Here is a 27,691-nt window from a genome sequence, read left to right as displayed (position 1 = left end):
GAGAGAGAGAGAGAGAGAGAGAGAGAGAGAGAGAGAGAGAGAGAGAGAGAGAGAAGAAGCAGCTCAAGTTGGGGAAAAATAAATGGTCCTGCGTGGATGTAGAATTCAAATGAATGAGGAAATCGTTCATCTCTGTACGCAACCATAAGAGGACTGAGGGGACTTCAAGGTCAAGTCCTCTGTGTTACACAAATTCGAAGAAAAAGTACAGAGCATAACACAGAACAGCAGATAGTTTCAAGGTGCATCGATAGCCGGGTAGTGAATCAGACGGAACAAGAGTAGGACGACATGTGGTGGCAGTATTCCCTTGGAACACCTCCAATACTCCTCTGCTATCAGGACACCAGTTTTGCACAATTCACTGGAATCTATGAAACTAATGCACAACATGATGATAGACTACCGTACCCAATTACTGCACCTATAACCTTTATCCAAAAGGTACAAACAATAAGATAACAGTTTAAGGCTCATGCGGTGATCCGGGGTTGCCATCGAGCGTAGTTCAAACCCCGATTGGGGGATTACTTCGTTTGGTTTTTCCGACGTTTCTCCCAACTGTAAGAACAATACCAGGTAATCTCATGGAGAATCCTCGCTCTCATTTTGCTATAACCAATTCCATCGATGCTACATAACCTCGCAGTTGATACAGCGTAGTTAAATATCTATTTAAAATATTGGTCGAAGCGAATGTGCTATGTACAGTAAAATGGCGTTATTAACTAACGCCAATACAACGAAATATTGAGTACAATAGAATCTCGCTAGTCCGAGCTTCGCAAGCCCGAGGCTCCGTTAAATCCGAGTCATCTACATATCTCGTATGCTTGTTGCCGTAATGTGGATTCCCTCGGTCAAGTCCGCGTTTCTCTGTCACGACAATAGGAGGCATTCTGTTACTCAAGCGATGGCGCGACACTGCCACGCAAAAACGATGCAACATCCTGAAGAAGTCACTTAAGAATTTATTTAAAAAAAATAACCTCAATATTGTTGTTTCTTTTTAGGTAAACAATAAGGTATAGTAATAATTATTTTACAGTTTCAGTCTACAAGTTATTAATTAATACAAAAACAATTTTCTGTTATTTCACATTACATCACAATTCCACTAGTATTTTCAATTGTTTAAAAATCATCTTCAGGTGGAGAGACATAAAATGACAAATTCAGCATAGGTGAAATACAAGAAGAAACATATTATGTGCTTATTATGAATTATCCTCCTTGTATTTCACCTATGCTCAATTTGTCAATTTTATGTCTCTCCACCTGAAGATGATTTTTAAAAAATCGGAAATATTAGTAGAATTATAACCTTGTAATGTGAAATAACAGAAAATTGTTTCTATAATAATTTATAAGTTGTAGACAAACTATAAAATAATTATTACTATATAAACTCCAATTTATCTTAAATTTTAACCTCAATATGACTTTCATAAACAATAAGAGTCGTAACATAACACTGTAAAAAATTACAATGAAATACTCTTAACTTTAGTTGTTATTGGTTTCATTTCGTGTCTTACGATTTTTCCTATGACGTTCCGTCTAGTCCGAGTAACACCAAATTCGAGGTACCTACACTTCCTTTACCAACATTCTACTGTATTACGAATTATTTTCTGTCCCGTGTCTTTTTCTCATATTCTTAAAATATTACAATTTAACAAATTTAAATTTTACGAAAAAATCAGTATAAGAAATAAAAATTTCGCCCCCTTTGCCGGAAAAAAAATACCTTTTTTTTAGAGAGAAAATATTTAAATATAGTTTACAAATCGTTAACAAGTAGAGACATATTTCATATTATAATATTATTGCAATTGAATAGTGGTCTCGTGGTCATTTAAATATCTAGCTCAGCGGTCATCAGCACAGAGCACCCTGGGGCTAGCGTCTGTTACCCGCGGAGAACACGCTGCACTATGGTGCATTCGTAGCTGCTAGCAGGTATGCTCTCTACCTCTTCCTGCTGCACGACGGGGCACACGGGACGGCTCCGCTTACCCTTTACCCATTTCAGCGAGTGCTGACGACCACTGATCTAGCTGATGAAGTACGCCTACTACTGTATGATCAGATGGCTCTGAATTTGTGTTAGTTTCTTTAAGCAGTTGTTCTCTCGTGCTCTTCATTTAGTTCCCTTCTACCAATCACAGCTCACTAATCCCACAACATGGCTTCCCAAACAACGTGACACCTCTTGTCCTACAAAATGCTTCATAAAAATTGAATTTTATATTTTTCCTATGTTATTTTTTTTTACTTTTTCTTTTCGAATGCAATGCAAACACAGCTTTTAATTTTATTGAAGGATATTTTCCAGACCTACATGCAAAATATGCAAAATTTATGGTGTAAGTCGAAGTAAATAAGCATGCTTTTTTCCTTCAGAAAAATGACGTATTTCAATATAATGGAATTTCACTGTAACGAAGTAATTGGAAACATCCCTAGAATTTCGTTATACTGGTATTTTACTGTAGGCTTCTGAGTTATCTTAACGTCGAAAACAAAGACTGAAACAAGAACGGATCACTGCTGGTGAAATTTGTGGTGGACCGTCATAATCATCATCCATAAAAAATTTAATTTTGCCTATGGCAGTGACGAATTTACAATTCTTTCGCCCATAGACATCCAAGAACTTGCCTCCCCCTTTTTTCATCTAATTTCACTTCTTCATTTACATTCTGAATGAACACTAAAATAAAAATAAAAACAAAGCTTGTGAATTCTGACTTTATTTTAAGGCGACAAGTTGAACTTAAAACTTACAAATGATTTCGGACCAGTCCATTTTTCAAAAACGTTGTCCCTAAAAGATGCTGCTCCAGGCTTTAGCATATTTAGCTTACTAGAAAATAGTAAACTCGCCTCTTGCCGGTGGAGTGTTTACGGTCTAACCCATGAGAAGTACTCTGACGCAAGACGCCATGAACACCGACAGCAAACCGCTATGACAGCGATTCCCAATAGGCGTACCGCGGGCCACCGAAGGTTCAATTCTGGTCCGCAGAGCAAACATTAGTGAACAAGAAAAGAAGTCCAATCAGGTGATTTAGTTTGAGAAATGAGATTGATTCAAAATATATATATATATATATATATATATATATATATATATATATATATATATATATGTGTGTGTGTGTGTGTGTGTGGAATTCTTCAGATATTTTTTTCAAGTACATTTTACCAGTATAATTGGTTTGGCAAGTAATTTTTAATATCCTCACAGATAAATAATATTTCTGAAAAAGTAAAAGCAATAATATTATTGCCATGAATCAAGGTAGCTAACAATTTGAAATATATTACATTTATCGCTCAAAGTAACTTAAAAGTAATTAAATGAAATTATTGTTTTTGTAAAAATATATAAATAATTTTTAAAATTTCAAGGAACTTGCATTATAAGTTTTGTCAATATTTGCATCATTCTCCATGTTTGAATCAAGCTTCTCTGACATGAGCAGTACACAAAATTGTTACAGACGGCGTTTCTGGGACACGCTGTATAGGTCTAATACCAAAGTCCGTACGCGAATGGGTACAGAATACAAATTATTTTTAAATTAAAACATAGAAAAATAGGACATCTAGAGCACATTTCACAAAATAAAATAATACTATCTGCCTCCTTTCATCGTAAAAGGTAAAACTGAAAGGAAAAGAGGACTGGATTGGCTGCAGTGTCTTGGCTGCGATATATGATGCAATGCACGGTTTACTTGCAGAGGAGATATTCTGCCTATAGCTGAAGATTCTGATGTTTCAGCCAACGTGATCGCCAACATTCATTAATGAATATGACACTAGAATGCTGGGTAACTTTCGGCGCTGGACCCCGGACTCATTTCATCTCATTCAGACGCTAGGTAACCATGGCAATTGATAAATCGTCGTAAAATAACCAATTAAAAAATATTACACTAGAACAAGATCATATAAACAGATATCTACAATGAAATGGAACTTGAAATAGAAGTATCTTCTGTCGATTTTAGTGCGAAAACAATGACAGTAAATGTATGGCTAACGGTAGTTACGCCTACAGTGCAGGTCTCTGTTCCACAGCCCGGATAGGTCAACTATTCGGGGTCAGGAGAAAGGACGGTCAAGAAATGACATTCGCCAGACGATCTCTTCCATGTGCGAGTGAAATAATGTTCAGGGATTTAATTGCCATGGGACGAAGTAAGGCCCGTAACACACTTGAGTTTTCGCTAGCGAGAAATGTGTTGCGAGAAAGAGGCGAAGAGCCTCCTCCACACACTTGGTGAGTTCTCGCTATCACAGATCACATTTCGCTATGATCATCTATGCACTGCCGTCATGCAGAAAGCATTTTTCTGATTATAAATGACTCGTTGGGGGAAATATTATAGGTTATGTATTTACGTATATTGCCGCACTTAAATATATAACCTGTAAGTATACTTTACAAATTACGTACCAACGCTATGTCGAATCTGAGTCTTCAGGTGATGAGAGAAAAAGTAGGCTTAAAATTAAAGCTAGAAATATTTGAAAATCACATTGTATCTTACGAAAATAAGGGCGAGTTTTGGACACTGATTTCGATTTGAATGATGATACGTTTAGGCGTTATTTCAGGTTCAATGGACCACAGTTTTTTTTTTTTTGCCATTCATGATATGATAGAGAATTCTTTGCTATTTTCTGATTAAAATTACGTAAACTGTTAAGACATAGATACATTATTTAAAATGTTTAATCAATACTTTTAAATCTCATAAAAATAAAATATAGCCCTATTTATTTTCAGATAATCTGATTTTTGTCTCCAGATTTCTTCTTTAAGTTTCGCGTTTTTATAGTTTTCATCCCGTGTATCATATAAATAGGCCTACGGGTGACATCGTACAAGTTCGATAAGTTTCTGACTGCAATTATCAGCCATCTTTCCTCATTTTCAAATAAAAACAGTACAATTCATCGATACCTGTGATATCTTTTCTACATTCAATCGTCATAAAGAGTATAAATGTCAAACATCTTTGATAAATGTGTCAAGAAAATTCGCTGAGCTACCGATTCCAGCGAGAAACTAGCGCGAGGTTTTTGTCTCGAGCGACAATCTCTTCCAGTGTTTGGACGTCCATTTGAATCCATGTTATCAATTTTTTAATTTTCTCGCAACACATTTCTCGCTGGCGAAAACTCTGCAAGTGTGTTACGGGCCTAAAGCGTCTAGTGCAGGGCTGGGCATCGGGAGCGGATCCAGACTCTAAACGAGGACGCTTAATATTCATCCGTCACTAAATCAACGCTGCGCGGTGTTTGGCGGGGAAGAAAGGGGATGAAGACTAATCATATAGCTCCCCGTGAGGGAGTAGAATCCGCTCTTCCTGCCCAGCCTTGGTCTAGTGCAAGAGATCAATGTTAGTGCAGAATTTTGTCGCGAAATAGGTTAGGTAATAATTTAAGTTATGTTCTCATTCAAGCCACACCAAAAGTCTGGAATGAATTCTGCAGACGCGTGAATATGATATTAACCGCTTTGCAATAATGGAAGAAATTTACGTAACTGGTAGTTCATATAATAATGTGAATGTTATGGAACGTAATTTATCATCAAATGATAGCACCTACTGTAATATATTCAATTTTATACTAAAATGAGGGCATTAAATTTCGTAGTATTATATATATATTTAAAGAACCGATATGGTTCCCCATGCAGTCAACTGAAATCTCGTCCGCATCCACGCGTTCTATTACAACGATTGTTTTACATGGACCCTCCCTATCCTTTGACAGAGATTCAAACCCGCCATCTTTAGTACGATATTAATAATTCATATTATTAGAGGAGAAAAATCCCTCTCCTCCAGTGTTTTTCCCTTCGTCCCTGACTCCAAGTTCGACATATATATTGACATTCTAACTGCCATTATACAAGAAGCGCACTCAGTTGAGTGACTTGGTGGTCGGGATTTCAGAGTAATATGCACTGTTGCTCGAAGAATCTATGTAAAGATTAATGTTTTGGTCCTACAGAATACGTCTGTTACGGTAACAATTAACTTCGGCGTAGATCAATGGGTTAGAGCGCTTGGTACGTAGAACCAAGGCCCCGGGTTCGATCCCCGGCGCCGGAGCGAATTTTTCTCCTCTAATATTAGACTAATTGTTACCGTAACAGACGTATTCTGTAGGACCAAAAAATTAATCTTTACATAGATTTAGTACGGTATGTTATAGACTATATTACGCGTATTTACGGACCCAACACGAGCCTATGCGTTATACAAATATCTAAACAAGTCTGCGATGAGTGCAAAAGTGTCATATTCGCTTACAGCGAAGGACGTAAAGAAAAAATATCGTGAATGAGATGGAGATGTAGACTTAACAGACAACAAAGTTATTAACAACTTTGACTCGGCTACATTCACAATGGAAACTCAAACACAAACATAACAGTTTGACGTAAACTGTGAACGTGTTATTGTCGACTAATGAAATCAATTACGTGGTGTTGCCGCGGCAATATGTTTTGTTTACATCCTGTGCCATGGAGTAAGGGCGTTAATTATGATACTGTAGATTTTGAAGTGCTGGTCTGTTCCTCTTTCCTGCAAGGGCGCAAAATACATTGGAAAATAAGGGACTAGGTACTTATATTCAGTGCTTCGATTCGATTCTCGACTCTTCCATTACCGCGTGAATTCTTTCTTGTGATTGGCTAATTTCTTCGTCCCGAAGTAAATTTAATCATACAAGTTTAGCCGCTTTGGCAGCTCAGTTGGCAGAAAAGACAACTACGCGGCGGAATTACACTTGTGAACAAAGCCAAGGTTGTGAGGGGTTTTCTCAGAGTTTTACCGTTTTTTCCTAGTCATTCCATCAACACTATCTACAATTCCCCAGTCGTTGTCATCTTCGTCTCCTAAAATAGGTCACCACTTGTGTTTGCGTGACGCTGAACCGATCGTCTACCAAGAGGTATTCCTTGCGGTTTGTCCAAAAAACTGGTAGATGGCAATGGGGTGAAGAATTGTTCAGAGTCCGTGGATATTCAGAGTACCGCAATCCCTTGCGCCGGAAATGCCGACAAATCAGCCATTGTTATTCCAACGCGCGCTATTTGCTGTATACAGTTCTATAGGGAATGAATGTAGCCTAAATTAGAGTTACGTATTTTTAATTTTAAGGATCATGGACACTGGCCTAAATTGAGTTTTACTTTAAATGTTCCTATCCCAAGCGTGTTGAAATGGAATAACATTGACAGCCGGCTAGCTGATTGCGCTACTCTGGGTATCCACGGACTCTGGGATTGTTGACGATAGCAGATCTGTATAAGTCACTGGAGCCCAGCAGGTGCTTTCTTTTCTGACGTGAACATCACGACTCATGTGAGCTACGACAGACCACCACCAGAGGTAAGGCTTTATACCTACCTCTGGTGGTGGTTTACGATTTCCAACTTTTTAAAGGGCTACATGGAATGGTGAATGAATATAGGACAGAATTATTTAACACTCGAACGCTTGAGAAAAATCGGGGTGTGGCTGTTCGGGGACATGGCCGTAGGTTTCACGTGAGTACGTCTGGCTTAAATCCCAGATCTAAACGAGACCTTTTGTTTATGACCAAAATCAGCGCTCTAGTCATCGGAGTCACGAGATATACTCCCGGAAATTTTCACCCATGCCCAAAATAGCCACCAGTCACCGCGGGCCCCCACCCGCATCTCGTGCATGCGGGCGCCAACTTAAGGTCATGCTCACATCTTAGTCGTATACCCGATCGAACGAGACCACATTTATTTCAGTCGTGTTATTTAGTCACGAAGTTATAATGTCGGAATGATCACCCTGTAAACGTCATATCGCCGTTTCCGCTGGTCCCTCATCTATTGGTCTGATTTTAAACACGTGTTCACGTCAAAAAGTGACAGGGATTTAAGAAATCTCAAAAGTGTCTATACTCGAATCTAAGTAATATTAAAATACAATATGTATTTGTAAAAGACTTACACTTCTATTTCCAGGGTACCATGAGTGATGTCATCGTATAAGAAAAATGGGACAATTTTATCAGTATCGAGTTCCGCCTATCACGAAAACAGCCCATTGCCTTCCTCACAGTTCCATGACTGACCTGTTCCATCTCATATCTACAATAGACTGCTTTCGTGATAGACTGGGACATAGTTTGGCTGTGAATGGTTCTCATTTTGAGCATTTGTGGTAAAGTTTGGTTATTCCTAGTGTTTTGTTCAGTTTCATGGCCTACTAAACATGATTATATATACTTATTTGTCTCAAGTTTAACGAAACAAGTTTAATAAATAGTTAAAAGACATCAAACGGGTCAACGAGTAAAATTTCTACGCATTCATACGTAAAATTTAATGGAGATTCGGAATATGTAAATTTTAATATAGGGTGTCATTAAAAAAATAACTTTACTGTCACACACTGTATGTCTGAATAACTTTTTTTCGAACACTGGTATCATATTGGATTGCTTATCTCCAACAGTTTTTGTACAAAACTTTTTTTTTTTGTAAAATTAAAATTTAAGACATTATGAGTAATATTACATTCTTTTTGAACACTGTATATAAGACCACTCTTCGCCTATACCGAAATATAGGCTGCGTTGAGTTCATACACTACACGTTCTTACACTACGCTTCAAGATTTTACAATTCTGACAGAAACTCCCACGTCCGAAGTAATTTTAGTCAAGGTGTAACTATCCACCCTCCAGACACTGGATCTGTGGTTGTTACACTGAAGCTCTCAAAACCTTCCTAGTGCTGATTTTTGGTCGATAGTCCAGACGAGGGATGACTGGTTCTAATCATAGCCCTGGGTTCTAATACCCTTTCAAGCTGAACGCGTTACTTAGATTATCTTAATTATACTTGATTTCTTCAGCATTACATGTTTTGCTAAATGAGGTTAGGATGCCTGTGTTTTCCTACGGCCATGCAATATCCGTCTTTTGCAATCTAAATATTACTACCCACTTGCCACGCGTCACATTCTACAACATGTCCTCCTCTTGAAGGTTAGGGATTCCACTGTGTGTGCAAATACGACTATAAAAATCTGTGGCAGTGATGTCGCCATATTCGGTCATTTTCAGTAGGGAAACTCCACACGAAAGTAGCAAAAATGTTCATCTAACGCAATTAAATTAAAGGGTTGTTACGCTTTAACATCAATGATAAGAAGCCTGCCTCTCAGAAGGTTTTGACGTTCAACTATGTTCATCTTCTCACTAGTAAGGAAGGATAACTTAGGAATTACCCGTCACATAAAAATACAACCACTCTCCTTATCCTTAAATTCCCCTTGTTATCCTTGTCTTTCAATTCTTCTCCTAGTACTTCCCTCGATATCTTTGTCTTCCCTTTTTCTTCTTGTAGTCAGCCTGGGTAGCGTAGTCGGTATATCGCTGGCCTTCTGTGCTCGAGGTTGCGGGTTCGATCCCGGCCCAGGTCGATGGCATTTAAGTGTGCTTAAATGCGCCAGGCTCATTTCAGTAGATTTACTGGCATGTAAAAGAACTCCTGCGGGATAAAATTCCGGCACACCGGCGACGCTGATATAACCTCGACAATTGCGAGCGTCGTTAAATTAACAATAATTTAATAATAATAATTTAATTTCTTTTCGTATTCCTTTTGTTCTCCTTGTATTTAATTTCTTTTCGTATTCCTTTTGTTCTCCTTGTATTTCCCTTGTTCTACTTGTATTCCCATTGTTCTATTTGCGTATCCCTTGGTCTTCTTGTCTTTCCTTTCTTCTCACTGTATTACCCTTGTTGTCCTTGCATTCCCCTTTTACTCATTGTATTCACCTCCCTTTTCCCTGTCTTCCTCTTGTTTTCCTTCTATTTCACTTGTTGTCTTTGTCACCTCTTTCTCTCCTTGTTATTCCCCATGTTCTCCTTGTAATCCTCTTGTTTTCGTTGTATTTCCCTTATTCTCGTTACATTCCTGTTGTTCTCGTTGAATTCCCCTTGCTCTCCTTGTATTCCCCTTACTCTATTTGCATATCCCGTGCTCTCCTTGTCTTTCCTTTGTTCTCACTGTATTACCCTTGTTCTCATTGCATTACCCTAGTTGTCCTTGCATCCCCCTTTTACTCATTGCATTCATCTCCTTTTCCCCCTGTCTTCCTCTTGTTTTCCTTGTATTTCCCTTGTTCTCTTTGTCACCTCTTTTTCTCCTTGTTATTCCTTATGTTCTCCTTGTATTCCCTTTGTTATCGTTGTATTTTTGTTGTTCTCGTTGTATTCCCCTTGTTTTCTTTGTATTCCCCTCCTTATATCTCTCTTTTTCTCCTTTATTCCCCTTGTTCTCGTTATATTCCCTTTCTTCTCTCCTTGTATCTCTTTTTCTCCTTTATTCCCCTTGTTCTCGTTATATTCCCTTTCTTATCTCCTTGTATCTCTCTTTTTTCTCCTTTACTCCCCTTGTTCTCATTGTATTCCCCTTGTTCTCGTTATATTCCCCTCCTTGTATCTCTCTTTTTCTCCTTTATTCCCCTTGTTCTCGTTATATTCCCTTTCTTCTCTCCTTGTATCTCTCTTTTTCTCCTTTATTCCCCTTGTTATCGTTGTATTTCCCTTGTTCTCGTTGAATTCCCCTTGTTCTCGTTGTATTTCTCTTGTTCTCGTATTCCCCTCCTTGTATCTCTCTTTTTCTCCTTTATTCCCTTGTTCTCGTTATATTCCCTTTCTTCTCTCCTTGTATCTCTCTTTTTCTTCTTTATTCCCCTTGTTATCGTTGTATTTCCCTTGTTCTCGTTGAATTCCCCTTGTTCTCGTTGTATTTCTCTTGTTCTCGTATTCCCCTCCTTGTAGCTCTCTTTTTCTCCTTTATTCCCCTTGTTCTCCTTGTAATCCTCTTGTTCTCCTTGTAGTCTCTTTATTCTACTAGTATTTCCCTTGTGTGATAGCATCGTCATGTAGTTCTATGGAAAGATACTTATGCGTTTTTCTAGAGTAAACAACGTGTCTGTGACATCAGATGAAAGGCTCAACATTAACAGACGTAAGTTACAGCTTTACGAGCAACATTTTCAACCATATATGTAACATATTTTACTTAGCCTTCATTACAGTATCCCTCTCACATATAGCACTGGGAGCATAATCGTATTTATTAACAAATCGCTACAGGCAATCCCAAGTCTGCAAAATTAAAACGAAAATGTTTTTATTAGGTTACAACACTATAGGCCTAACTTACGCTTTTCTGAATCCGGACTACTTAAAATTTCTCATGCAATAACCGATTGTCTTAAACTTTCGGGCCTGTACCTGGACTAGAAAACAGTTCTGGACCGCATATGGGCATTCCTTAATCTGTTAACACTATCAACGATAACTCCTTCTGCTTCACTACCTGTCGATTACTATGAAGTTTAAGAATAGAATTTATATTCTTAGAATCGTTAAAAAATAAGGTTACCATGAAATACTTTCGAAATTTCTCTAGAATTCCAGATAACTCACTATTTTCATTGAAATCAATTAAGTCCTGGCTTCGAATTATCCAAATGTAAGCTTCCTGCAAGGAATTAAATGCGATTTTTTTTACACTGGTTGAAATACAGGATGATTATAAAGTCTTTCCCTGATTATAAACATTTAATACTGAAAAAATTACGCTAGATACAGGGAAGGGGTTTTCAACAATTGATACTTCAACTTACCCAGTTTTTATGGATACACTTCAACATGTGCTCAGTTTGTTGTCTGGAGAACGTCGGATCGAAACCCGATTTCATATCATTTCTCTCGCCAACATCTCGCTTTTCCGACCCCCAAAACCGAACATTGTACCTGTTGACTTTTCCAGAGATGTGGAAAATTTTGCACAGACGGTTGCAGTTCGACGCGTACAGAGTGCAAATCTTGCAAGCTTTGTTGCCAGACGACAATCCCCGAAGTGCTGCATTTACTGCGGATATTCTAGAAGGAACTGAACGACACAATGACTATCTTAACCAAGTTTGTTTTTCTGATAAGGCAATCTTTCACACCTCCGGAAACGTCAACAGACATAATGTTCGGATTCATTCATTCATAGTGTTCTGCCCTAGGGCAGGTCTTTCACTGCAAACCCAGCATTCTCCAGTCCTTCTTATTTTCCGCCTTCCACTTTGTCTTCTCATATGATCCACATACCTTAATGTCGTCTATCATCTTATATGTTCTCCCGCCCCGAACTCTTCTCCCGTTCACCATTCCTTCCAGTGCAACCTTCAGTAAGCAGTTTCTTCTCATCCAGTGACCCAGCCAATTCCTTTTCCTCTTTCTGATCAGTTTCAGCATCATTCTTTCTTCACCCACTCTTTCCTACACAGCTTCGTTTCTTCTTCTGTCTGTCCATTCACACGTTCCATCCTTCTCCATATCCACATTTCACATACTTCTTGTCGTTTCTCTTCACTTCGCCGTAATGACCATGTTTCTGCCCCATACAATGCTTCACTCCACACAAATCACTTCACTAGTCTCTTTCTTAGTTATTTCTCCAGAGGTCCTCAGAAGATGCCCCTTTTTCTATTGAAATCTTCCTTTATCATTGATTGCTATTCTTCTTTTGACTTCTTGGCAGCAGCTCAGTTAGCCTACTGCTTGTACATTCCAAATATTTGAAGCTCTCCACTTGCTCTACTGCCTCATTTAGAATTCGCAAGTTTATCTTCTTTACTTTTCTTCCTGTGACCATGGTCTTCGTCTTGTTGGCATTTATCTTCATTCCATACTGCTCACAGCTGTCATTTAGCTCTATGCTCGGATTGGGGATCGGAAAATTGAGATGTTGGAGAAAAAAATGGCATGAAATCGGGTTCCGATCTGACGTTCTCCAGGCAACAAACGGAGCGCATGTTGAGATGTATCCATAAAAACCTGGTTAGTTGAGGTATCATTTGCTGAACACCCCGTCCCTGTATCTAGCGTAATTTTTCAGTAATAAATGTTTATAATCAGAGAAAGATTTTATATTCACCCGTATAATTTTTCAAGGGGAGTAAACATTCATACGAATTATCCAATATCGAATTAGCCAATTTTTACTGTAATTTCATGACCACAGAAAGTGATAAGCATTACACTCCAGCCACTTTACCACCGGAAAATGATAACAACTCTCATTACATGACACTGCGATTATTTAATGTTTCCAAAGTCAATTTTTCCTCCACGGAATACCCGTAACAATTACCCTGGATTGACATCATCAGAAACGTGACCTAATTAATGTGTGTGGAAGTTTCACAACAGACGTTGGAAATCGAGTCAGACGAAAGATTTTCCTGTACGTGGGAGGGACGTTGCAAGTAAACCTTTAACCGCAGATTTCTCATCTGGGAAGCGGGAAAACGTCGGCGGAACTGAAGCGCGTGCCAATTCGCATCTTCCGCGTCTGCTCTATTTGTGGCGCTTAACACCGCGGAGGAAATTATAAATATAAAAAATCCCCCTTTCTGGAAAAAGAAGAGATTATATTTACTTGTGCAGTAGTGATAGGACAAGTACCTCGCGTTCTGACGAGAGCTGTGTGACGTTTTGGGAGTTGTTTCAAGGAAGAATTGTGATAAAACTCAGATTCATTTCCTGAAAAATTGTCCGTGTCACGTACAGTAGCGCAGTTTTCCCCAACATAAACTCAGTGCAGCAGAACGTCACTTCTTGTTATACCCATAGTATTATTAGCATACAATTTATACAAGTCTCTTAGAGCCCTAAATATTTTTATCGAAACGTTATCAAGGGGTGAAAATGAGATAGTCCAAAACCATACTTTTAACAAAAATGTATTTTTTTTGTACGAGTTCATTTCTTACACGCATGGGGAAACTGCTAGTAAAATATTGCACAAATTACTCAAAAAATGACGTAACTATAAGCCGAAGAATTCATGATATCGCACCTAATACCATTGGACTCTTAAGCCTTTAATATGATGTCCTGTAAATTTTGTCTGTGTGGCTAAGGACTATATCATTCTCACCCTTTCATTTTGTAGATAATAATTTCTGTAAGCCCCTTATCACCTACCTTTTCAACATCTGTTTGGAGGATTTAGTGAAGAACTATTTTAGGAACATGGGAGGAGTGATAGTAGGATGAAGAAAAATAAAGTGTGTAAGATTTGCTGATATGTCGTTGTTAGCAGAAGAGCAGATGATACTAAGGGATATGCTACTGGAGCTAAATAACAGCTGTGAGCAGTATGGAATGAAGATAAATGCCAACAAGACGGAGACCATGGTCATAGGAAGAAAAGTAAAGAAGGTAAACTTATGAATTATAAATGAGGCAGTAGAGCAAGTGAACAGCTTCAAATACTTGGGGTGTACTATAAGCAGTAACATAAGCTGCTGCTAGGAAGTCAAAAGGAGAATAGCAATGGCAAAGGAAGCTTTTAATAGAAAAAGTAGCATCTTCTGCGGATCTCTGGAGAAATAACTAAAGAAGAGACTAGTGAAGTGCTTTGTGTGGAGTGTAGCATTGTATGAGGCAGAAACATGGACATTACGACGAAGTGAAGAGAAGCGAATAGAAGCATTTGAAATGTGGATATGGAGAAGGATGAAGCATGTGAAATGGACAGAGTAAGAAACGAAGCTGTGTTGGTAAGAATGGATGAAGAAATAATGATGCTGAAACTGATCAGAAAGAGGAAAATGAATTGGCTAGGTTACTAGTGGAGAAGAAACTGCCTACTGACGGATGCACTAGAAGGAATGGTGAACGGGAGAAGAGTTCGGAGTAGAAGAAGATATCAGATGATAAACGACATTAACATGTATGGATCATATGCAGAAACTAAGAGGAAGGCAGAAAATAGGAAAGATTGGAGAATGCTGGGTTTGCAATGAAAGATATGCCCGTGGGAAGAACACTTACGTATGTACTCCACTTCCTTTTATTTCTCTCAAAAGCTATGACGTATCAGTATTTTCATTCCTACTCAAGCGTATCTCACCAAATAATAATAAATTTAGCTTCCCTTATGAAAAGGTTGCCAGATTTGACAAAGCGTATTACATACAATTTGGAAACCACCTAAAAGGTAAAATGATATACATTTGAATCGGTTAGGGAATCGAATATGCAAAATGTCAGAAAAATTTACACCTAAGTAGCGTTTGTGCTCATTTACAGTTAAGAAAGGGGGGGGGGATATCATCAGATAGGTTAGAATGATTTGAGTGCCATATACCGCGAGAAAAATAATAGTACGGATTGATTGGCATTGATATCTAAACCAATCAACAGCCATCGGTTAAGATAACTTGAAATTTCCATTATCACTCCCATGCAAATGATTTCTCAATATCTGAACCGATCCTTTGAGGGCACTAATGGCTATTTTCTTCACAATGCTGTGTGTTAGGCCCAGGTTTTTACATTTGTTGGCAAAGAAGGAGGGTATGGTACCTCGTGCATGATTTGGGACTCTGCGAGTGTTCGTGGTATCAGTTAGTTAGACCATCAGACTAAAACAAAAGAGACAGCCACAGCAATAAATACTGCCCTGTACTGTGCTTCGATACAATGAACCTCCGTCGAAAGTAGCAATTTATTTCTCAAACTTTTTTCACTGCGGGACCCAACCCCTTTTAACCTAAAGTGTAACCGTGGAACTTTTGTAATCTATTGCCTATTGCCTTTGTTTTGTTATATGATTACGATTATTATTATTATTATTATTATTATTATTATTATTATTATTATTATTATTATTATTATTATTATTATTATTATTAGAGACCGGATTTTAAAGGGAATCCCTATTTTTTTATTTAAACACGAAACATGAAATAATTAATTACGATGTTAAAAACTATCTTCCAGCGACCAAATTATGTGGTTCTGACTTCACTGAAATGTTGAATGTGATCAAATACAACACTTTCCTTATATTGTGATACGATAAATATAAGCTTGTGTGTGCTGTGTGTATCCATGAATGTGCTGAAGTGTGTTTCCTATTAAATACTGTAGCACCCTTTCGAGGTAGTAATATAGTCCTTTCTCAAGTCCTTTTTTTGGCTATAACTTTTCCTTTTTTTTGTTCTCTTTTGATGAAAAATTTTCCCTTTAAAATCCGGTATTATTATTATTATTATTATTATTATTATTATTGTTATTATTATTATTATTATTATTATACACTTATTGAAGTGGATGCAACTGAAGAAATGTACATTGTCAATATCTTGCGTTTTCAAATTAATTGAAATGTCAGATTTGCTATAATGAGTAGGCTACTACAGTATTATATTTTATAAGAACTTAAAGTGAGAAAATATCATCTTTATGATACAAAATTTATTGTATTTTATTGGTATTTAATAACTATTAACAAACAAGTGGAAGCTAGTGTCTCAGTAATTCTGTTCTGTGGGATGAATGTATTTATTTTTAAGCCTGCAGATTATTTTTATATCTGGTTTTATAACGGAAACATGTAGTCTCGTTACTATTTCTGCGTCTAGTCTGTTCCGGTATTTTGTTTTAGTGAGATATACGAGTAGGCAGAAAATCCAGTGATAAAAGTAACATAATAATAATAATAATAATAATAATAATAATTATTATTATTATTATTATTATTATTATTATTATTATTATTCATAATTTTATTGGTGATGTTTCATATTATTATTATTATTATTATTATTATTATTCATAATTTTATTGGTGATGTTTCATGTTATTGTTCATTTATACGTTCGTGATTTTTACATACATTTTATACTATCCTGTAAGTATAATTAAAATTTAGAAATAATTTAACACTTGGGAAACCCCCCCCCCACACTTTGAGAAGCGTTACCCTAAAGGGCGTTTCTCACAAGTGAATACCTATTACTAATGAAATGTTGGAAATTTTCCGGAAGATTTCCACATGCTTTAATCGGACATTTTCAATAGCGGAAGTTGACATCTACGTCAATACGAATATAAAAGGTTTACAATCTTCTCAGTAGTGAAAATAATCAAACAAGCGCAATTATTTTTAATGTACAAATCCTCACAACTACCTTATTATCTGCCATATTTTACAACTATAGTGTTAGGTTGATTATTGTTGATCATTTGATACAAAAACATTCCTAGAAACATCACATTCAAACAATATAAAACTTAAAACAATACGATAATTTTAAATTTAGAAAATGCATGTCCGTCCGTGGCGCGAACAGCCCATGAAGGACCAAAGCTACCAGCCAGCTGCTGGTCTCACGTTCACATGCCTCAACAGAGATTAATGATCATATAGTCTGAAAGAATGTATCTTGTGGTTAGCATGGTGATCCTTCCAACCGTTTAAGCTGGTTTCCAAAGTCTATTGTAGCTTCCCAAACTCACCACTATGCTAGGTGGACACCGGTCCCATACACTGACCGAAATTTCATGAGAAAATTCCTTCCCCATGGCGATTCGAGGCAGAGCGCATTGAACACCGCAAGTTCTAGGCCTTAGATTACGACAATATGTCAATGTAGTTTTAAAATGACTTTGATCATTTTATGTTCAAATTTTAATACTCTCTCTGATTTTAATCAAAGGAGAAAAAGCTATGTAAGTCACATTTATCTTCATATTGTCTAAATTACATTTAATCATTGTAGACAAACAATAAGGAAATTAACAAAAAATTGTAGACTAATTCAATCATTCCGGGAAAGAAAATGGAAAAATGTTTCGGGAATGTTATATGAAGGGTACAAGGGAAAAAGTGAGGATATCAAAAAGTTATTATATTTTTTTTTCAGAAAACGAATTTTAAGAATTTGAGTACTCAGAACACTGGTTTATTTATTATATATGTATTTATTTATTTTGCTAATAATTGTAACATAAAATATAATATAAACAGAAAAAACTTTAGCTCACCCCTGAAAGAGTATAATTCGTGCTCAGGGGCGGATTCCTGAATTGAAATTAAGAAGTATATAATACAATAAGAATATAATTATATATTTAAATTTACAATTTTTCATTATTTATCCATACATTACTTTTTAATTTAATACTAGAACTATTACAATTGACAAGATTAGGATATTTAAATATAAATTTGTTATTCTAGGGCATAAATTATTACAGTGATTAAATACTGTAGCAGTGCTGCATTTTGGTTCAAACAATCTTAAAGGATTCATACCTTTTATTTCGTAACTATGAGAATACAATTCAAAATTATAAAATATAATATAAACAGAAATATAATAAATTTGTCGTATTTTAAAAACATTAAAATCTAAAAACAATTTTTGAGATTGAAAATCAATAGGTTTATGAAGATATATTTTAATTATTTTCTTCTGTAATAAATAAAGTGGATTAAAATTGGTATTAAATAAGCTACCCCATCCTATAATTCCATACATAATTACCGACTGAAATAAAGTTAAGTATGCTTGTTGTTGTTTTTTGTTTCTTTTTTAATAACTGTCAAAATGCTTTCTATTAAGTATCAAAATATCCTATTATGAATTGAATATAAAAAATAGAAAATATAATAACGTGCACAGATATACTGTGCACGAAGGGGGAATGTCAATTACTTTCTTGAATCTCAGTTATATTTTTCTAAATATAATAAATAATAGCCTACATATTATTATTATTATTATTATTATTATTATTATTTTAAGATTATGGCAAGTCTTCATGTTCACTCTTTAGGCCTATAGGGCAGAGATTGTAGTACAATTGGGCTTTCATGCTGCAAAATTTCTTCAAGTGATTCACATCGGCACATTTTTTTTTTCGAAGCTGGAATGAAATCTAAAATGAGGAAAGAACTGCTCTGTTACTGCTGACTTCCATTTACTTAACACATCCGAAAATGTTTAACATTTGTACGTAGTTTATGTCGTAAGACAACAAAATTATTCAAAACATAAATGAATTGCTCATGGGGCAAAATTGCAACTACTGAACAAAATTTAAGAAAAGTAGTTTTGTTAAAATTGGTGAATTATTTTGTAAGTTGCGTTGATTAATTCTGTAAGGAATAGTATTCATGTTAGGGAGAGAATGTAAGAAAAAAATATAGTTCAATGAACCTTGACATAATGTTATATTTCTTATCTTCATACAAATAACTCATTTTCCTCCAGCCTGCATTTCTTTAATCGAATTGGCGTTTGTCACTGAAGATGAACATAACCCATGGTATGTGAAACGATGATACATCAATTTTGAATGAAGTTTTGCAATCTTTATCCCTGTGATTGATATTATGAAAGTTTTTGATCTGACAATAGAGAAATGTTACAATTACTGGCAGAAGAATCGTAAGTCCTCAACTTCTTCCTTAAAATACATTACCGGTACTAAATGGTCTACGATTCGTCTGAATGAGTCACTATACAGTGAAAATTATATATTTAATCATTTTAACTTGCGAGCATCGCAAGAGCCTAAAAGAGGTATGCCAGTCTAGCATAGACCCTAACCTAGAGTTACCATGAGAAGAAATTCTATAGGAGGACATGGAATCTAAAATAAGAGGACACTGCTGAAAAAGGAGGACTTTTTAAAAATAGGTATGCACAAAATTAAAGATAAAAACAATGGGTCACCTTAGTTTTCTCACTAGTTGCTGGATCAGTATTACATCTGTACCCTACTTATCGGTGGAGCCCACTTTGTGCACAAGAGCCTGAAGAGACAAACTTCTATCTTGTAACAAATAACTATGGAACTGTTCACAGGACATGTCCTTGAAATTATATTTCACTACGATTATACCTCTGACTGTCTCCGTTTGCATGCGATTTCATTCTTTTGTCCATTGAGCAGATATTAGGGAAAATACTCTCTCAGCACTTCCATTGTGACTTGGGATAAATAAATAGAATTGACATATTTTTAAGAGTTCTGAGAAAGTTTCAGTGCTCGCAGAACTAAAGTAATTGAATAAGTTGCACAATTGTTTATCTAAAGTTAAATCTTTATCCAAATTAACTTGATTGGCATATCTTTGTACATTGCAGAATAAAATTGATAAAATAGCTTAGAATCATGAATAGTGACTCTTTAGAGTGTAAGAATTCAATGCATGTCAATTGGTGCAAATCAAGCTTTCAGGTATAACTACCTGTAAAGTTTATTTGAATAATTTCGAGGGAAAAATTATTCCGGGGCCGAGTATCGAACCCGGGACCTTTGGTTAAACGTACCAACGCTCTATCGGGTTCGATACCCGGCCCCGGAACAATTTTTATCTCGAAATTATTCATGTCAATTAGTCATCATAATTTGTTTTTTTTTTTGTTTTTTTTTTTTTTGTTTTTGTTTTTGTTTTTTTTTTTTTTTACGTGCTCCAGCTTCAACCATTTAAAGCAGTTAAATTCTTTCATAGGTTTTCACCATTTGTTTACATATTCTATGTATAATATCGCACATTGTTCAATATTCATATTAATTCTAGTTGAAATGCGAAATGTCGGACATTTCAGTTTTTTTTAATGCCTGCCGGACAGGATAAAATGATTAAAAAAGAGGACATGTCCTCCTTTTGCCGACGGATGGTAACCCTACCCTAACCTCTAACAATGTTCCTTGTCGTTCCACCATTGCTCCACAGTGACCTCAGAGACGCCATTCTGTCCGACTTACATAAGAGTTGTGTGAATCATGTAAGTTGACAAAGTTTAATTTTAGATAAGGTGGAGACTGTCGTCGTAAGTCAGCTGTTTCTCCGAATCGGAGTTGGACAGAGTTGTAAGACGTGACGTCATGATAGGACCCAGTTTACAAGTAGTTGGAAGTCTGCCGAGTCATCTGGATTACTGCGATACCAGGTACCAGTAAGTACAGAAATACTGTTTATAAGCAAAGTACTTTAACAGAAACAGTCCGATTTTTATGTGATAATCAGAAATGCTACGTTAGTATACCTGTATGTCTTCAGAAGCAGCCTACTCAACGATTCATTTAATTTGAATTAGTAGTAGCGGCAGTAAGCGACTTACCGAATTCATCAACTGGAATCGCCTCGTGTGAAAACTCCCTTAGGAAAGGAGGTCTGACCTTGTACCCTGATGAAAACATTCGATACTGGGATTTCTTATGTGACTCAGCCCATAAGAATTGAAACAAACATCCAAGTTGTTAACTAGTGATGGGCGAAGTTGTTCTTTTCCCGGAACAGTTCCGACTGTTCCGGTTCCGAAAAAATACTATGTTCCAAATAACAGTTCCGAAATAACAGTCACCAGTGGTGATGAGTCGGAGTCGTTGAGTCGTTCAAACGAACGGTACAGTACCCTCCCTCTTTACCATGCTGCTCACACTGGAGCACTCATAGGCATGACATAGTACACATTCTTATCTATAGATGGCACTGCAATGCACATTCGAATCGATTTTGGAAAATTGCTGTGCATGCGGACAGAACTCAAAAGCTTAATGTTAGTAATTAAACAGCTGTTGACTACAAGGACAGAATACAACACTTTGTTTTCGTACATAAAGTTATAAAGACATGGTAGCCAACTAAAAAAAATAACATAACATTTAAAACATATGGTATGTAATGTCTCTTCTCTCTATTACATAATAAAAAAAACAAATCATTAATTTTTATTTTTACTTTTCTTAATGCAGTTATAATAATAATAATAATAATAATAATAATAATAATAAATATTACAATTTCATAAATAAAAAAGATATAATTGGCAGTACTGAAACCTGGAAACCCCGCAGTGGGTTAGTAAAATGTTGGAATCGCATCTTTACCAAAGTGTAATTTAAACTTCGCATTAAACCTCGCTCTCCAAATCAGTACTTATATGGGTAGTTTCCAACAAATAATGCTACAACATTTTTGTCGTTCTTTGATATCAGAGAAGATAGCACAAAAACTTGTGCTTGTCAGACTTAACCTCAACAAACGACATACAGACATTGTAACTAAACCACTCATTACCATTTACGACTTTAACCTTTGTATAGAATCAGCTGATCAATGAATTAATAATAGTATGCGTACTTTATGACTTTGTAGAATGTTTATAAAACAGAATTAGTCAACTAATGGTGAAATAAACCATAAAGCGGGAATGAATATTACAGATTATTAAATACTTACTATAACATTACAGATGATTGGCCAGTCTTACAAATGTTGATATTAAAGTTCGCGCCACCGCAAGGATTTCAATTTCCATGCGCCCCCCTCCAACCACGTGAGAGTTTCAAGTACCAACTTCATCCAACGAAGTTCCAAGTATAACATAAAGAACAACGAGAACAGTGTAACTGCAGCTGTCGGTTCATCGGAACAAGCTCCGACGTTCCGACTGTTATCTCGGAGTCGGAACATACCTTGTGCAACGCGGTACTGCGAGCCCGCAACAGCTGGGCAAGTGAGCAGCTCGGAGTCGGAACACTGTTATTTCGGAACAGGAGGTCCCGACCTACTGTTCATTTTTGCAACAGTTCCGAGAGAGTCGGAACATACCCTGTGCAACGCGGTACTGCGAGCCCGCAACAGCTGGGCAAGTGAGCAGCTCGGAGTCGGAACACTGTTATTTCGGAACAGGAGGTTCCAACCTACTGTTCATTTTTGCAACAGTTCCGAGACCGGAACAGTTCCAAAATAACTGTTGTGTTATATTTTACCCATCTCTATTGTTAACACAGTTCGATGTTCGTTCCGGTTGGCTGGAAGCTAATACGGGAGCACGTGAAGTTTATGTCCAATTCTTTCCTCGTCACAAATCCAAACTCCACAGTGTTTATCTGTCACCCGCAGAAATTCATGAGGATCCGAATAAATATCATTTAATTATACCACTATCAACACATCTATAGGCTGAACCGTAGGTAATGTCATTATTTTTTTAGTTTGGTATATTTAACGACGCTGTATCAACTACGAGGTTATTGAGCGTCGATGAGATTGGTGATAGCGAGACGGTATTTGGCGAGATGAGGCCGAGAATTCGCCATAGATTACCTGGCATTTACCTTGCAGTTGGGGAAAACCTCGGAAAAAACCCAACCAGGTAATCAGCCCAAGTGGGGATCGAACCCGCGCCCGAGCGCAACTTCAGACCGACAGGCAAGCGCCTTAACCGACTGAGCCACGCCGGTGGCTTCATTAATTTCAGGAGATTATTCTTTGAGATATGTCAAACAAAAAAGTTTAACACGCTTTTGCTCATTTTTGCTTACTTTTCGAGATAAGAATTTGCTTTATATGAAATATTTCATAGCGTGTTTTGGGAAAGCCATTGATTTAATTCCCAATATGCTTAGTCATTTTAAGAGAGCAGTGTATTATGATAATAAATGACTGAAGTAATTTTAGTTTTGCACTTAAAATGTGCAGCTTTGATCCGAGCAAATTTAACTTTTTGTTCTGCAAAAGAATTTTACAATGTTACATTTATTCGGTTCAAATTTCTGTACATTTAAAGGACAAAACTAAAATTCTTTCAATAATTTATTATCATACCACACTGTTCTCTCAAATTGACTGAGCATATTGGGAATTAAATCAATGGTTTTCCCAACACAGGCTATGAAATGTTTCATATAATACAATTTTTATCTCGAAAAGGAAACATAAACGAACAAAATTGTATTAACCTTTTTGTTTTAAATATCTCAAAGAATACTCCCCTGAAATTAATGACATTACTTACGATTCACCCTGTATATTATAACGCCTAAGTTGAAACGACTACTATGATCCCTTTGTTTCGCAAGACGCAATATTCCTACTGCAGAAGTTCCACTCCATTAATCCTTGTCCCAGAAATGAACATCACACAGTAGAAAATGAAGAGTACCTATTCTCACCAGTTAGATCTGAATCTAATCAAGAAGCTTCATGATGGAGAACCGTAGAGTTCAGCCGGAGACGTGTCGGAGAAGAGAAAGAGCACGTGATGTACCTATGTAGGCTACCTCATTTTAAGTTATTTGTGTAATGTATGTATGTATGTATGTATGTATGTATGTATGTATGTATGTAACTTATGTACTCTATGTACAGGTATGCATGAGTATAACATGAGACTGGCAAGCAGTTGAATTCTCCCTAGAAATAATATTTTAAAAGAAACCACGAGGTCATCTCACCAGTCTCGCTGCATGACCCGGGGTCAAAAAAATAAATTCAAATGTAGGGGCTTGCATGATTCTAGCCATTAAATCTCGTGGAGATATCAGAACGGAGTGGAGTCCACGCGTGCATACTTCGAGTCTTATTTGTCACCGTCACTTCGAAAGCTTTGGAAACAAAACGTGGAGTAGGCACGATAATGCGGTGCTTTATGTTCCCGATTTTATCTTCAAACTTGTCTGCATTCAATAATTCATTTGTCATCGCTGGCGAGTTCTTAGAATTCAGGCTTTGTTTTCCTTGTAACGTGCAACAGTCTTATCAATTACCATACACGCCACAATGAATTACTATAAATAGTTTTCCCCGTAATAAAAAATTGGTGTCATGATGATGATGGTGATGGTGATATACACCACCTCATTAAACGCAGCATTTCGCAACAACTTAGCTCCTTTGCCAATTCTTCTTTACAGTTCTGTTTATTGAATAATTAACATTCAAAACACACAAATGAAATCGTATGCTGTGCGGCCAGACAAGATAAATTTTCAGAGTGTGAATTACATAAAAAATCATGTTTGTATATTCCAAAAAAATAAGTTATGACTTCATTTTTACTTTACATATTAACTAAGTCACTTATTAACTAGATCTTATTTTATTCCTGTATATATGAGTTAGAGACCTAAATTCAAATCCATGTTAATGTATAATAAGGGTATAATGAAATTAGAGCTTTGTAAGAACACCGTTGCTTACCGACACCCGTGCGGTGCGATATTCGAAACAGTAACCGCAAGGCTGCGGAGTCGGTATACCAGATTCCCTCATACTGACATCAAAATTCAAGCAAACTCGATGCTTTCATTTTCAGAAAATATAGACAAAATAATATATTAACAGATATTTTATTTCAATCTACAATGCACTTTCCTAATTTATGAATGGCATTTCCCTGTACGTTTTATGTTCGACAGATATTGTTCATCTAATGCTCTAATGATAAGCTAATTTTATATTCTTAGACGTACTGGAAGTCAAACCACTACAAAAAAAAAACAATGTAACAACTGGCTTGAATAGGACTCGAAAACTTTTCTTAAAGCCTTTCCAGTCTTCCTACGTTATTTTTAAACGTTTTGGCTGTTAGGGTACAGCTCCCAAAAGCCTTTGCAGATAGTTGGTTCCAATGATCTACAGTTCTATTTTTTTTAAATTCCTATATCAGTCTTCTGTTTTCTTGTATTAATTTTCTGCCTGTCATCTTCTCTCGAGTAGCCTAATATATCGGTCCGTCAAGTCTACGTCCTATATTCCCCCAGACCCTGTGCCTTAACACACCTTAAAAAGTGCACTAACTATTGTTTTTTTATACTTAGCTACCAGGGTGTCCCAGCTCACCCTTACTTACCTTCTCGAACCATGGTTCTAGCCCCTTTTGACGAATTTTGCTGCTCTTTCCTGCACCATTTCCAGAGCGTCTATTTGATAGTTTCTATAAGGATATTATAGATTTATTAATTTGTCCTACAGAATAATATCTGTAATATTGACAATTAATATCCTCATAGCTGCAGTGCATATGTCTGTACAGATTACTGTGCACTTAACTGCGGAATCCCGGCCAAACAAGTCACTGAACTGAGTGCGCTCCTAATATAATGGCAGTTGACATTGGACATATACGTCAACATAATATGCCTAAGTTGGAGTCAGGCCACAAGGGAAACATTGAAGGAGGAAGGTTCGGTCCGGTGCTGTGGATTTAATTCGGCGTAGCTCAGTGGTCAGAGCGCTTGGTACGTAGAACCAAGAACCAGGGTTCGATCCCCGGCGCCGGAGCGAATTTTTCTTCCCAAATATTAATTGTCAATATTACAGATATTATTCTGTAGGACAAATCAATAAATTTATAATATCCTCATAGCTGCAGTGCATATAACTGTACAGATTACTGTGCACGTAGCTGCGGAATCCCGGCCAAACAAGTCACTCAGCTGAGTGCGCTCCTAATATAATGACAGTTGACATTGGACATATACGTCAACATATATGCCTAACTTGGAGTCAGGCCACAAAGGGAAACAAAGAAGGAGGAAGGTTCGGTCCGGTGCTGTGGATTGAATTCGACGTAGCTCAGTGGTCAGAGCGCTTGGTACGTAGAACCAAGGACCCGGGTTCGATCCCCGGCGCCGGAGCAAATTTTTCTCCTCAAATATTAATTCTATAAGGATCCCAGCAAACCGCTTCGTATTCCACGATCAGATGGACAAGTGATCTATCCATTTCCTTCCCAAGTATCCTCATGATAAAATGTATAAAGGTTTCCAAGCTTTCCTCGTCACTCACCCAAGGTTAAAACTTAAATACACTCCCAAGTATTTGCAATATTTTTCATGAGGGAATACTGTTTCTTCACTCCTGAAATTAAGATTGTATGTTTCCCTCGTTTTACTAAAGTCTACAGCTATACTTTCGCCCTTGTTTATTTTCATTTTATTCGCTCTATCCCATTTACCGACTTCATCGAGATCCCTTTGCAATATATCTACAATATATCAGCTCCATCGTTTATTTTTTTGTAATACAGTCATCGGCAAAGATTTTTACCTGAGACATCAAATTGTTAGATAAGTCGTTTATATAAATAAAAATAGTAAAATATAGGTTCACCGAACCTTGAGGAACTCTAAACTTCGTCATTTCGTTTATCTACACAAGGAACTACCCTGTTTGGTTTGCCAAAAACTGTGCTTTTCAACAGCGATGTTTTTGTAAGTGTGTCTCGGCTGTCAGGACATAAACAGCGCGAGTTCGCTTCTTGGAATCGTACGACATACGAAGGGCAGCTGTTCCCTCTCTTCATCAGGCTGTTAACACAGATTTGTAGTACTCTTTAATTACAAGGGATAAGCGACATGACACGATCTTTTTCTTTTGACAATTAGTCATTCACTGTCTCTATGAAGCAAAATCCATTTTTTATTAGATGTATGGTTACACTTGACGGAGATGTAAAATGCTACAGCACAACCAATTTAGGTTACCGAGCCTGTGATATTGATAGCCGTTATACTTCGAAGTGCAGAGAATATTATTAACGGGAAATACGTATAAGCAATTCAAGTCACCTCAAGCTTTTAAAGCGTTATAAATATTGCAATACTTATGGGAGAAAAAAAAGAACAAAAACTTCTCTGTGTTGGGCAAACAATTATTGAGTTTTTGACCGAGCGAGTATGTACAGTAGTGGCAAAAAAAACCGGACCGACCCTTGTAGCTAATTTCAAAGCCTTGTTCACTCCAGAGCACGATAGACTGGTAACTAAGACTTTCGTAGTTCGAATCCTGCCTGGGAAGGAAACTTTTTTTTGTTCCTTATTCAAATTTATTCCCAATACTTTTCGATTGCAGCGATATTTTACTACTTAATTAACTTATTATTCCTAGAACATGAACTTTACCAGCAATCGAAAAGTATTGGGAATAAATATGAATAAGGAATAAAAAAAAAGTTTCCTTCCCAGGCAGGATTCGAACCACTAAAGTCTCAGTTACCAG

General features: G+C 36.7%; 1 protein-coding gene and 1 non-coding gene across 2 annotated transcripts in view; one reads left to right on the top strand and one right to left on the bottom strand.

The window, feature by feature from the left end:
* Positions 1-27,691, bottom strand: part of Sarm (sterile alpha and armadillo motif) — a 406,159-nt gene that overhangs the window by 170,948 nt on the left and 207,520 nt on the right. The gene's annotated exons all lie outside the window — the stretch shown is intronic.
* Positions 25,900-25,972, top strand: TRNAT-CGU (transfer RNA threonine (anticodon CGU)). Its single transcript has one exon. It is a non-coding gene; the product is annotated as a tRNA-Thr (tRNA).

This window comes from Periplaneta americana, chromosome 15, assembly GCF_040183065.1.
Source record: "Periplaneta americana isolate PAMFEO1 chromosome 15, P.americana_PAMFEO1_priV1, whole genome shotgun sequence".
In the NCBI taxonomy this organism is placed as follows: domain Eukaryota; kingdom Metazoa; phylum Arthropoda; class Insecta; order Blattodea; family Blattidae; genus Periplaneta; species Periplaneta americana.
This window is presented reverse-complemented; position numbering and strand designations above follow the sequence as displayed.